The sequence below is a fragment of the Carassius auratus genome, chromosome 22, assembly GCF_003368295.1.
Source record: "Carassius auratus strain Wakin chromosome 22, ASM336829v1, whole genome shotgun sequence".
NCBI classification, from domain to species: Eukaryota; Metazoa; Chordata; class Actinopteri; order Cypriniformes; family Cyprinidae; genus Carassius; species Carassius auratus.
In genome coordinates, this window is record NC_039264.1 from 31,920,919 (window position 1) to 31,931,571 (window position 10,653).

Below are 10,653 nucleotides of genomic sequence, written 5' to 3' on the forward strand. Positions count from 1 at the left end.
GTATATATTTGCTTATGTAACCCCTCTCTCCTGGGTCCTTTCTGACGCTCCTCGCACTCACTCCGAGCGGGGCGCAAACCCAGGTCTCCAGCATGGGAGGCGGACGCACTAACAATGAGGCTAAATGGCTACAGCCACTAGCGTCTGTTGCTAGTGCATCTCTTGAAATCGGGGAGTGAGGTTTACCTGCACGGCACTACTCTCTGGCCTCTGTTACACTTAGCGTTACACTTGGCCTCAGTTCCACTTTATGTTGTCTTTTTTTTTTCTTTAAAGGTGTAGAAGGTTTACTTGATGTGCTTACGCGCCGATAGCTAAGTTAACAACACAGAGATATTTTAAGCAGTTTTACTCACCGCCTGCGGTTCCAACACACGATCGTGACCCTTTTTCGTTGGGATTGCATCATCCTTAAGAAATAAACGATACGCAAATCCGGCATCAAACTGGGCCTTGTTTGTAAAACAAAACATCTTCGAAATGCAGGGAACAAACAAAAACACTTGCACAACTCCGTCGATGCTTTTTAAAAATAAACTTTGTCCACTGGTGCCTTAATGTTTTTTTTTTTTTTTTTGGTAATCTGTGCAGGGTTGTCTTGCCCTCTTAACCAAAAACACACTTCTTTTGTGACATTTCGCTCTCGCTCTGATCAGTGAATGTCTCGTCTCTGCTCTGCTATACGTGAGTGCGCGCTCTTCCGGGAGAAGTGCCCTCAGGACCCATATAAGGAAATTCCGCTCCATCTAACAGCACACAGAGCCATACTCGGAAAAAAATTTTCCGAAACTTGTGACAAACCGGAAGGAGTATTTTTGGAACAGAAATACTCCTTCAAACGTACAACTTAATTTTTGAAACTTTGTCCATGTTTAGCATGGGAATCCAACTCTTTAACAGTGTAAAAAACTCAGTATAAAAAACTCAATATTTAAATAGACGTTTTCGGCTTAATATTTACAGATATTAGTTCATATTGCGATTTGACGTGAGTGCAATGATCTACTTTTGATTAATTCATTTAAAGGATTTGCAGCGTGTTTCGTTATATGCATGTGTTTGTGAGCATTTGTAGCACGTTTCGTTATATGCATGTGGCGCGATGATTTGCAGCGCGTCATTATATGCACGTGTTGTGATGATTTGCAGTGTGTTTCGTTACATGCATGTGTTGGGCTGATTTGCAGCGTGTTTCGTTATATGCATGTGTTGTGAGGATTTGCAGATATGCATGTGTTGTGGTGATTTGCAGCGTATTCGTTATATTCATGTGTTGTGATGATTTGCAGCACATTTCGTTATATGCATGTGTTGTGATGATTTGCAGCGCATTTCGTTATATGCATGTGTTGTGATGATTCGCGACACTTGTGTTGTCAAACTAATGAAAATATTTTCTTCATTTGCTGGTGTTTTTTCAGTTTGCATATGTTTTCATAAGTTCCAGCGGGTTGAGCTATCTATTTTTTTCCACACTAATCATAACCATCAGCTGGTACAGACAAAATAAGTAAAATAAGTAAAATCAATGACAGATGGATCACTTTTATTCATTTATTTTAAAATATTCACAAACTTGCATATCATGTCATGAACAATCTTATATTCCGATTCATAAATATGTGTAAATGAGTGCGTTTTGTCGTTTAAAAAGCTTTCTAAAGGATCTTGATCGTGATCTGTAATGTGAGATGGGCGCCTGTCAGTCGGATTTACAGCTCGTGAATTCACCAATTTCTCCCGAAATACAAGTAATAAGAGGCGGATGAACTGGGTGAAGAATAGAGTGAACTTAATGGTTACTTACTCTATGTGTATCTAATATGAATAAAAAACATCTGCAAATTAAATTTGAATGGATTGTTATTGTTGCTTCCATAGACATATGCTTGTATTTTTCAAAATCTAAATGTATTGTTTTACTAGGATTTAACTGTCACCGTCCCACCAGTGGGATGTTTGGCACTCTTTTTTGTTGTTGTCCTTTTTCTCTATAAAATCTTTTAGTAATCATCATAAGTTAATGACATCATAAATTATATATCATTTGAAAGCTTAGAAGCCAAAGATTCATCCTATGAAAACCTGATGATTTTAAAATCAGACGTTGCGTTACCATTGAATTCGTACTTTAAAATCTTATGGTGGTCTCGTCCTCCTTAGTGGGCAGTGTCAAGTGTCATATTACAAGATGCATTATGGCCTTTTAGAATCAAAACTTTTTTATAATCTTGGCAACAAACATATCATTGGAAAGATCTGAGCCTCATGATTCCATATTTGGTAAAAATATGGAAATTCTGTGAAATTCTCCGTGAAAATTCACAGAGAAATCTAGAGAAAAATTAATGAAGCAAAATTCAAAGTAGTTTTGATGGCTCCCAGTGGCTGTTTGTGGTATGACGCCCTAAATAAAATCTCACAGGAACCTCCATTTTTTTCATATCAACTTCAAATTTGGAACATAACTTATTTAGACACAAGGCTTTAATTTGATATCAATTTTAGAGTAAAACCTTTTATGTAAAATATTTAAAATAAATATTTATAATAATAGATTTTAACAAAGCTTATTTTGCCAACATTAACAACTGGATCACATATATTTTCATCTGATTATAACTCCCATATATGTCACAATATCTTGAATCTGTTCTGTTTTCTTTTATCCTCTAGCAGATCTGACATCATTGATCAGAAGAACAGCAGCAGCTGCAGCAGCCACGCCCATCAGAGCAGTGACGACCAATCGCATCACAGCTTCAACTGTATCACAACAACTGAGGTGTGCTTCTGAAAATAAGAAATAAAATGAAATGGGGTTTACATTTCTGGCTGGCTCATGTAGCAAGTACCTCATCTACTGTCTGCATCCTTAAAAATCATTTTAAAGAGAAGATTTAAAAATGTATGCTCTGACTGCAAAGGGAAGTAAAGGGAAAAAAATATTATTTGCAATTATTGGCGAAAAGGGTGAATAAGGAAATTTTGTTGTAATTGGGAGTTAGCAAAAAATGTAAAATCCATATATTTATACAAACATTTAGCAGTAAATTCTTGAAAAAAAAAAAAAAAAATGACAGTTCATTCATTTAAATGAGTGTAAATTTGATGCTAAAGAGGGTGAACTTGTCCCTTATCAAAATATATTAGATGGGTTTTCAAACAAAAAAGCTGAAGGATCAATTCTTAAAGTTGGATGGAAGTAGGTTGGAAAAGCAATAAATAAATAAATACAATAAAATAAATAAATTCTGATTGGAAAGCTTATGATTTGAAAACCAGAAAATCATTGCTATTTTTTGTGAAATTGTATAATGATTTATTCACTTCAAATATATGCACTTAAATCTAACCAACATGCATTGGGTTTTTTTTACGTTCTTTTTTTTCATTGTTATCTTCCATAAACACATTGATACAGATCAAACTTTTTGTGATGCTTCTATTATTTTAAAAGAAACTGAAATCATATAAATCTGTTGATACAGATAATCTGACATAAGAATTATAAGAAGTAAAAATATAGCTCTCTTCTTGTTAAGTGTTTGTAAATTAATCTTTTCATTCCATCAGAAATCAGTAGCTTTTTAACACTCAGGGTCTCTTCGCTCAGGAGTCACACTTGGCTCCTTCACGGTGAACAAAAGTGACTGAAGCCTTGAAAATAAACTTTTTTTTTTTTTTTTTAAATCAATGTAATGTTTTTTTGTTCAATAATGTCTGATTGTAATTTAGAATTTTGAGAGTAATTTATGATATTGTGCAATATTTATACAGTTTTAATAAGCTATTGTTTTCCATTAGAAATAAAATATATTTTGTTATTTAATTATTTATTTATTTATTTTAAATAAATGCAATATTTCAAATTTAAACATAATAAAATCTTCATCTTTTGAAGTGAGAATTGTGTCATCTGGTGGCATTAAAAAATAAAATCTTGTGTAATGTCCTCCTGTATAGCTGGACAGAGTATAGAGGCTTTTGGATTCCAATAGTTTTTTAGACATCATTTTTTCATTTTATTACCCTCAATTCTGATGTTTTTTTTATCTTTTTCATAGTTTCAGGCACCTTCAGATCAAGAAATTAATTCAGTGAATACGTGCAGAAGAGCTGCTGTACCTGGACATGGTTGACAGAGTTCACTGATGTCCAGATGTGTGGTCTGGTTTGTGATGGGATTGTTGATCACACAGCTGTAGCTGTTTTTCTCCTGATATTCCACCTCCAGAGGTAGAGAGAGACTGATGCTGAGATCAGACACACTGATGCTGGACAATAAACTGTTTCCTTTGTACCAGGAGAGAGTCACATGACCCACATTCACCACTGAACACAACAATGAACAATTCTGCTGTGATGAAGATGATGATGATGATGAAGATGAACATTGTGGAGAGTCTCTGCTGATGACAGGAACAGACAGACGAGCTGAAAACATGAAGAAAAAGAATTATTAGATGATTACGTTTTTTGCAGCATCAGTCTCATAGCAATTTTCTTCACTCCTCTCTCTTTACATTTATAAAAGATTATTGTTTACATGTATGAACAAATATCAGACAGGAAAATTATGCTTAATTAAAGTTATCTAGTTATTTTAATGATCAATAATCAAAATAATATAAGTGTTAACATGCATCTAGCAAGTTAATAAAACCAATATTTAACTCACCATAGACAGTGAGACTGAATCTCTTAATCACAATGTTGATCTGTATTTGATATTCTCCAGTGTGTTCAGTTCTGGTGTTTGTGATGATCAGAGATCCAGTTTGATGATCCAGCCTCAGTCTGTCTCTGAATCTCCCATCAAGAACATCATCAAATACAGTGACGCTGCCGGCCAGTACATTGATTTCAGCTATTAAAGTGTTTTCAGATCCAAATCTCCACTGTATCAGATCTTCATCCATTATGTCATTAAGACCAGAGTCTAGAGTGACTGAATCTCCCTCCGTCACTGACACTGACTCCACTGCATCTGCATCAACAAACACACCTGAAGAACACAGTCACAGATTAAAGGTCTCAAATAATTGTGTTGACCTTCTTCAATAGATCAGTTTTGTAAATGTAATGAAGAACAGCAGCACAGACACAAAAGTATCCTGGGATTCATATTTTCTGACGTGTTATTTTCAGTTAGCTGACACTGTTAGTAAAGCTGGGTCTGGAGCCAATCTGATTGTTCCCTTTAGTGCCTCTCAGACGTTAAGACATGTTTCTCAGACAAAACCAGAATTAGGCCATAGTAAAAAAAATAAAAGTAATTTGTATAAGATTAGCCTACTGATGTGTGCATATTGATATGAAACATAAGATCAATCAGTGCAGTCAAGTTTCTTTCAGTTGAAACAGCTCAGACTTCAATCTGGGAGGCCTTGTCTGTTTGCGAAAGTAACCTAATTATTGAGAAATGTGTCCTAGCATCTGTAAAAATCTGTAACCACACACATGCAATAATAGCCACATTCTCAAGCACATGCTCAAAATGAAGCTGTGGTAAAGCAGAGTCTGCAACCGAAGACAGTGTTAGGAAGTAAGAAGTATTCTACTCCTAGCACACATACACTATGTTACAGCTTTTTACAGTCGCTATGACACAAATAAATTCCCTGTACTTTATTCCATTGCTAATGAGAAACAACTTATTGCAGTTATGCAAATATATAAATCACAGCTGATTCACATCTAGGAACCACACATTTTTCAATCGCATAATTATATGTTCTAAAAGAGGACTCTTTGGGCTGATCTTGTGTGGAAAAGGAACAATATAGAGCAACGCAAAGAGAAAGAAAGAAAGAAAGAAAGACAGAAAGAAAGAAAGAAAATGCCTGCACAAGGAAGAGGAAGAACCAGGACAAGGGAGAGTAGTGGGGTAAGGTAGACGGCGAGGAGTTAGAATGTGTGGTGGCGCTCAAAGAAGGAGCAGCGCTAGGGTAACTGATCAAATAAGAGCTACTATCATTGATCATGTCATAAACCACGGGCTATTATACAGAGAGGCTGGTGAACGAGTACAGCCAAATCTCAGCCGGGACACAGTGGCATCCATTGTCTGTATTTTCAGAGAAACCAACAGGTAGGATATTGCTTCTCCTACAGCAAAGTGTAAATCATTTGACATGTTACTGTATAAGAGTGACTGTATGCCTCCGGTCTCTAATATGTAACTGTATTTTGTCCCTCTAAAGATTCAACGTGTACCTCCCTCAGGGGGCAGAATAAAGCTCTAGAATGAAGAACAGGAACTTGCTATTGTCAACATGGTGATTGCTGACAATGAAATAAAACTGAAGGACATTCAGTCCAGAGTGGAAGAGGCCAACCTTGTCTTTGGGAACATTGCAGCAATCAGCATAACATCCATTTCTGGGACTCTAGCTAAACACAGAGTCCGAAATGAAACAACTATACAGAGTTCCTTTTGAAAGGAACAGTGAGCGCATCAAAGACCTCCGTCACCAATACGTCCAGGTAAGATTATGCAACACAGTCATTACTGTACTATACACAGTGTGTTTTGCAGTATACTACTCTTTAAACCTGGAGTACATTAGAACATGCAGTAGATATACAGTACAGCACAGTATTTACACACACTGTGTCTAATTGAAACATAATTGTCAAAAGGGCCAGAGAGGAGCCAACATCACCATGTGAGCCACAATCTCCAACAACGGTGCAGGAGACATGTGAGATTGGCCCCTACAACACAGACCGCCTTCTTCTGTTTTTAGAAGACCTGTACGAAAGACTGGTGCCAGAGGTAGAAAGCGGACAGGTGGGAGAACACTTGCTAATATAAGTTATCACATGGGACAATGTGGCATTCCACCATTCCCGTGCAGTCACAGCCTGGTTGGACGCCCATACAAGGATGATGTCCCATTTCCTTGCCCCTTACACCCCTTTCCTCAACCCCACTGAGGAGTTTTTCTCAGCCTGGAGATGGAAGGTTTTTGACCATCATCCACATGACACAATGTCTCTCCTGGATGCAATGGATGCTGCATGCCAAGACATCACAGCTGAACACTGCCAGGGGTGGATAAGGCAAGCCAAAAGATTCTTCCCATGATGCCTTGCCAGAGAAGATATCAGGTGTGATGTGGATGAGAACATGTGGCCAAATGCAGAAGACCAGGCAGATTAGAATATTACTTTGATTTTCTTATTATTATTATAATTCTAGTGCTTTTTCTGTTTGTATATCTTGCAGTAATGTCCTTTTGCAAATAAAGTCTTTACTGCAGCAATTCTCTGTCTGTATTTTTTTTTTTTTTTACATAAACTGTACATTTTGTAAAGCTACTCTGAGATGCTCATTAATTTTTTGTGTTGGAATTTTTGCAGCAACAGAAACAAAATGCATGCATTTGCAAAACCCAACAAAACAAAAATATAGAGAGGCTTCAAAAGAAACTACAGTGAAAAACACAATCTATGATCAATACAATATACTGTCTGTCTATTGTATAAGGGCAGACCTGACACATAAAATAATGCAGTTTCTGTAATTTCAGCTGATGATAGCGTTTTTTTCTTTTTCTTTTTTTTTTTTTTTTTTTTGGCATTGTGTTATGATTGACTAATTATTTGATTTTGAAACACCTTTGCAGTGTTTTGTTAGACGTAGTGTATTGTGATATTTTATTATTGTATTTTGAAAATTTGTTTTGGGGTTTAGTTTATAATGTGTAATGTTGAGCATGAAATTAACCGTTTTGCCAGTTGTGTGTTTTAGGTGTGTTGGTGGGTTAAGAGTTTAGGAAACTTGTTAACATTATAATAGTTTTAAAACAATTGCTCCTGGCAACAGGGATAGTATGTTTGCTTAACGTAGCGTCAAACTTGATAATTCATGAGACTTATATCATGTTTAGCTCCATAAGCACTATTTATTATCAGTCGTGTTTGAAACAGTTAGCTTCTGTGGTTCCATGCTTCTTATCACAGCAAGACAGAAAACATTCTTTATAATAATCTTTACTGTGATACAAGATATGTCAATTAGTATTGTATTGCAACTGTGTGTATTGCCTTCCATGTTTCATCAGTCAAAGCATCTCAATCTGCATGTTATTCAGCTGTAGTGATAATGCATTTATACAGAAGGGATTTCCTGGGTCTCACAGATATTAAAGTACATGAATGTTAGGGTTAGTACCCTAGTACACACTGTCAGTGTGAACACAATCATTTAAATGATATATAGTTTGTGCAAAATCGTCCCAGTTCTTTAGTGCCGTACATTTAGATCTGGAACTAAAGCGATGCGAAAGGCACTAATGATTGCATGATCCCCCTTGACACTACAATACAAAATTTTGTCAAATTAATTAAATGATGAAACATTCAATTGAGTTTAAATTGTTATAGCTTATTCTAAAGATTCCAGTGATACATGACAGTGTGAAAAACGACTGAATGAATAATAATAAAAGTAGTGTAAGAATCTATCTATATCTATAAGAGTCTTCCCCGACCCAGATTCCACTCCATAATAGATGTTTGATCATTTCCCAAAATGCTTTATTATAGAGAAGAAGAAAGTCAACAGTTATGTTGTTTGTAGACAATTTGGGATGATCACATGCTGAGAAAATGGTCATCAATTGTAGAATAGAAACAGGTTTTGGTCACCAAGAGCTATCTCAAACAAAGGGCTGTCAGAACTTAATTAACATGCAGACCACAGCTGTTCATCAGGAGTAACTTCAGTAACATCTGAATCCACTGAACCCAAGGTACTATATGTACTTTGTTACTGCTATGCTGCAGTGAACATCTTTATCAAGATCTTAAACATCCACATTTCTTTTTTTTACAGTAGGTTAAGATGAATTTTAAAAGTCATAATCAAAAAAATACTTAACTTGAAACCATGAACAGTAATGCAGCAGTTGGCTGCAACAAGACAGCAACATAATGACATCCTAACTAAAATCAAGGAAACCATGAATGTAGCTACGGCTAAAGAGGAAGAGCATCTCTAATTCTCACTGCTTTAAAAGCTTTTAAAAATGTATCAAATCCAAACAGTAGTTAAATTACTCACCACGGACAGAAAGACGGAAGGTCTTTTCACTGATGCTGTTGCTGCTGAAGATCTTCAGTTGATAAAGTCCAGAGTCTGTGTTTGTGATGTTCCTGATGGTCAGAGATCCAGTCTGATGATCCAGCTTCAGTCTGTCTCTGAATCTCTCAGTCCCTTCATTACACTGAACATCTGTACAGGTCTTACTAGGATCTCCATTGATTTGAGCGATGCGAGTGTCATTACAATACCATCTGATTCTGTCTTCTTGTTTTTCTTAATACCAGTGAGTAAAGTGACTGAATCTCCCTCCATCACTGACACTGACACATCTGCCGCAACACCAGACACACCTACAGATAAAAAAAAAAAAAAAATCATCAACAGACAAACTTTAAAAACCACAACAAGACTCAAATAATGTAAAAAAAAAAAAAAAAAAAAAAATTGCCTATATGTATTTCCGTTTTTACAGCTTTTAAGCACCATTCGCTGTTATATCATCAACATCAGCAAAAACGTAAATTCTTCATCTCAAGATATGGATGAGACATTTTTATACAAAGTCACTAGACCTGATCATTAACAGGATATTTTTTTTTTTTCAATAGTTTTGCCAGGAGAATAAAAAATATAGTCAATTTATATATATATATTTGTCATTCACGTACTGAATTGGCTCTTGTTTGTTTCCGCACACACAAAACACGTATTGAAAACTATAACATTTCACTTCAATTCATCTTTCAAACGAACTTATAGGCTACATAATATAACAAACGTCTGTCAAATACAAAGCAATTAGATCTGGCGCACAATAAAACTGCGTCATTCCTATTCGGTTTATCGATCAGAAAAAGAGATTGATATGATAAAATGTCTTACCATTGTGCGTTAAAAACAATCCGACGGACAGCAATATAAAGGTAAACTTCATTTTCACCGCTTTCATCATAAAGAAGACTCAAACGAAATGTCCTCCTTCTTCTTTAATATTAATGATCTCAAGTGAAAGTGAAAGTAACACCTTGTCTACACAGAACATAAGACAAAAGAAGACATTATAATCAGTGACGCTTTCTCAACGAGAGGCGGCGCGCGCAGCAAGACGTCACGATGAATCTCGGCAAGTAAACTGGTGCTTTTTGTTTGTGAAGAACTGACAGACAAATGACAACGCTGGTATTTTCGCTTCCTGTAGACAGCCTATAGCTTGTGTGTAGCACTGGCCAGTGATGGGAGCTTTCAAACACTTCGTGAAGCGAATGAATCTTTTGTTTCGATTCAGTTGTTCGGAACTCGTGGCCTATCAAAAATGTATCGAATTGGTTTTTGAAACATTTCGAAATACCGACGTTTCGCTGCCAGACTGCATTGTTCTGGTTAATCAATGTAATAGAGTCCCTTGCCTTTTTTCCCTTAAAAATTATTTAATTAATTAATTAATTAATAATAATAATAATAAAACAATTGTATGTGCCCGTTGGGCCCGTTTTCTCAGGTTCCTGCATGAAGTCATTTTCCTGTGGCTTTGTTGTAAGAAAAAGTCCAGAACTCTTCACTACATGCACAAGTTGTTTGTTCACCCAACAGATCAAACA

The 10,653-nt window shown here is 36.0% G+C and overlaps 1 long non-coding RNA gene across 1 annotated transcript; it reads right to left on the reverse strand.

Moving 5' to 3' along the window:
* Window positions 1–4,384: 4,384 nt before the first annotated feature.
* Window positions 4,385–10,350, reverse strand: LOC113040406 (uncharacterized). Its single transcript, XR_003275217.1, has 4 exons — window positions 9,938–10,350; window positions 9,074–9,405; window positions 4,682–5,008; window positions 4,385–4,437 (listed from the first exon to the last, which is right to left on the reverse strand). It is a non-coding gene; the product is annotated as an uncharacterized LOC113040406 (long non-coding RNA).
* Window positions 10,351–10,653: the final 303 nt, after the last annotated feature.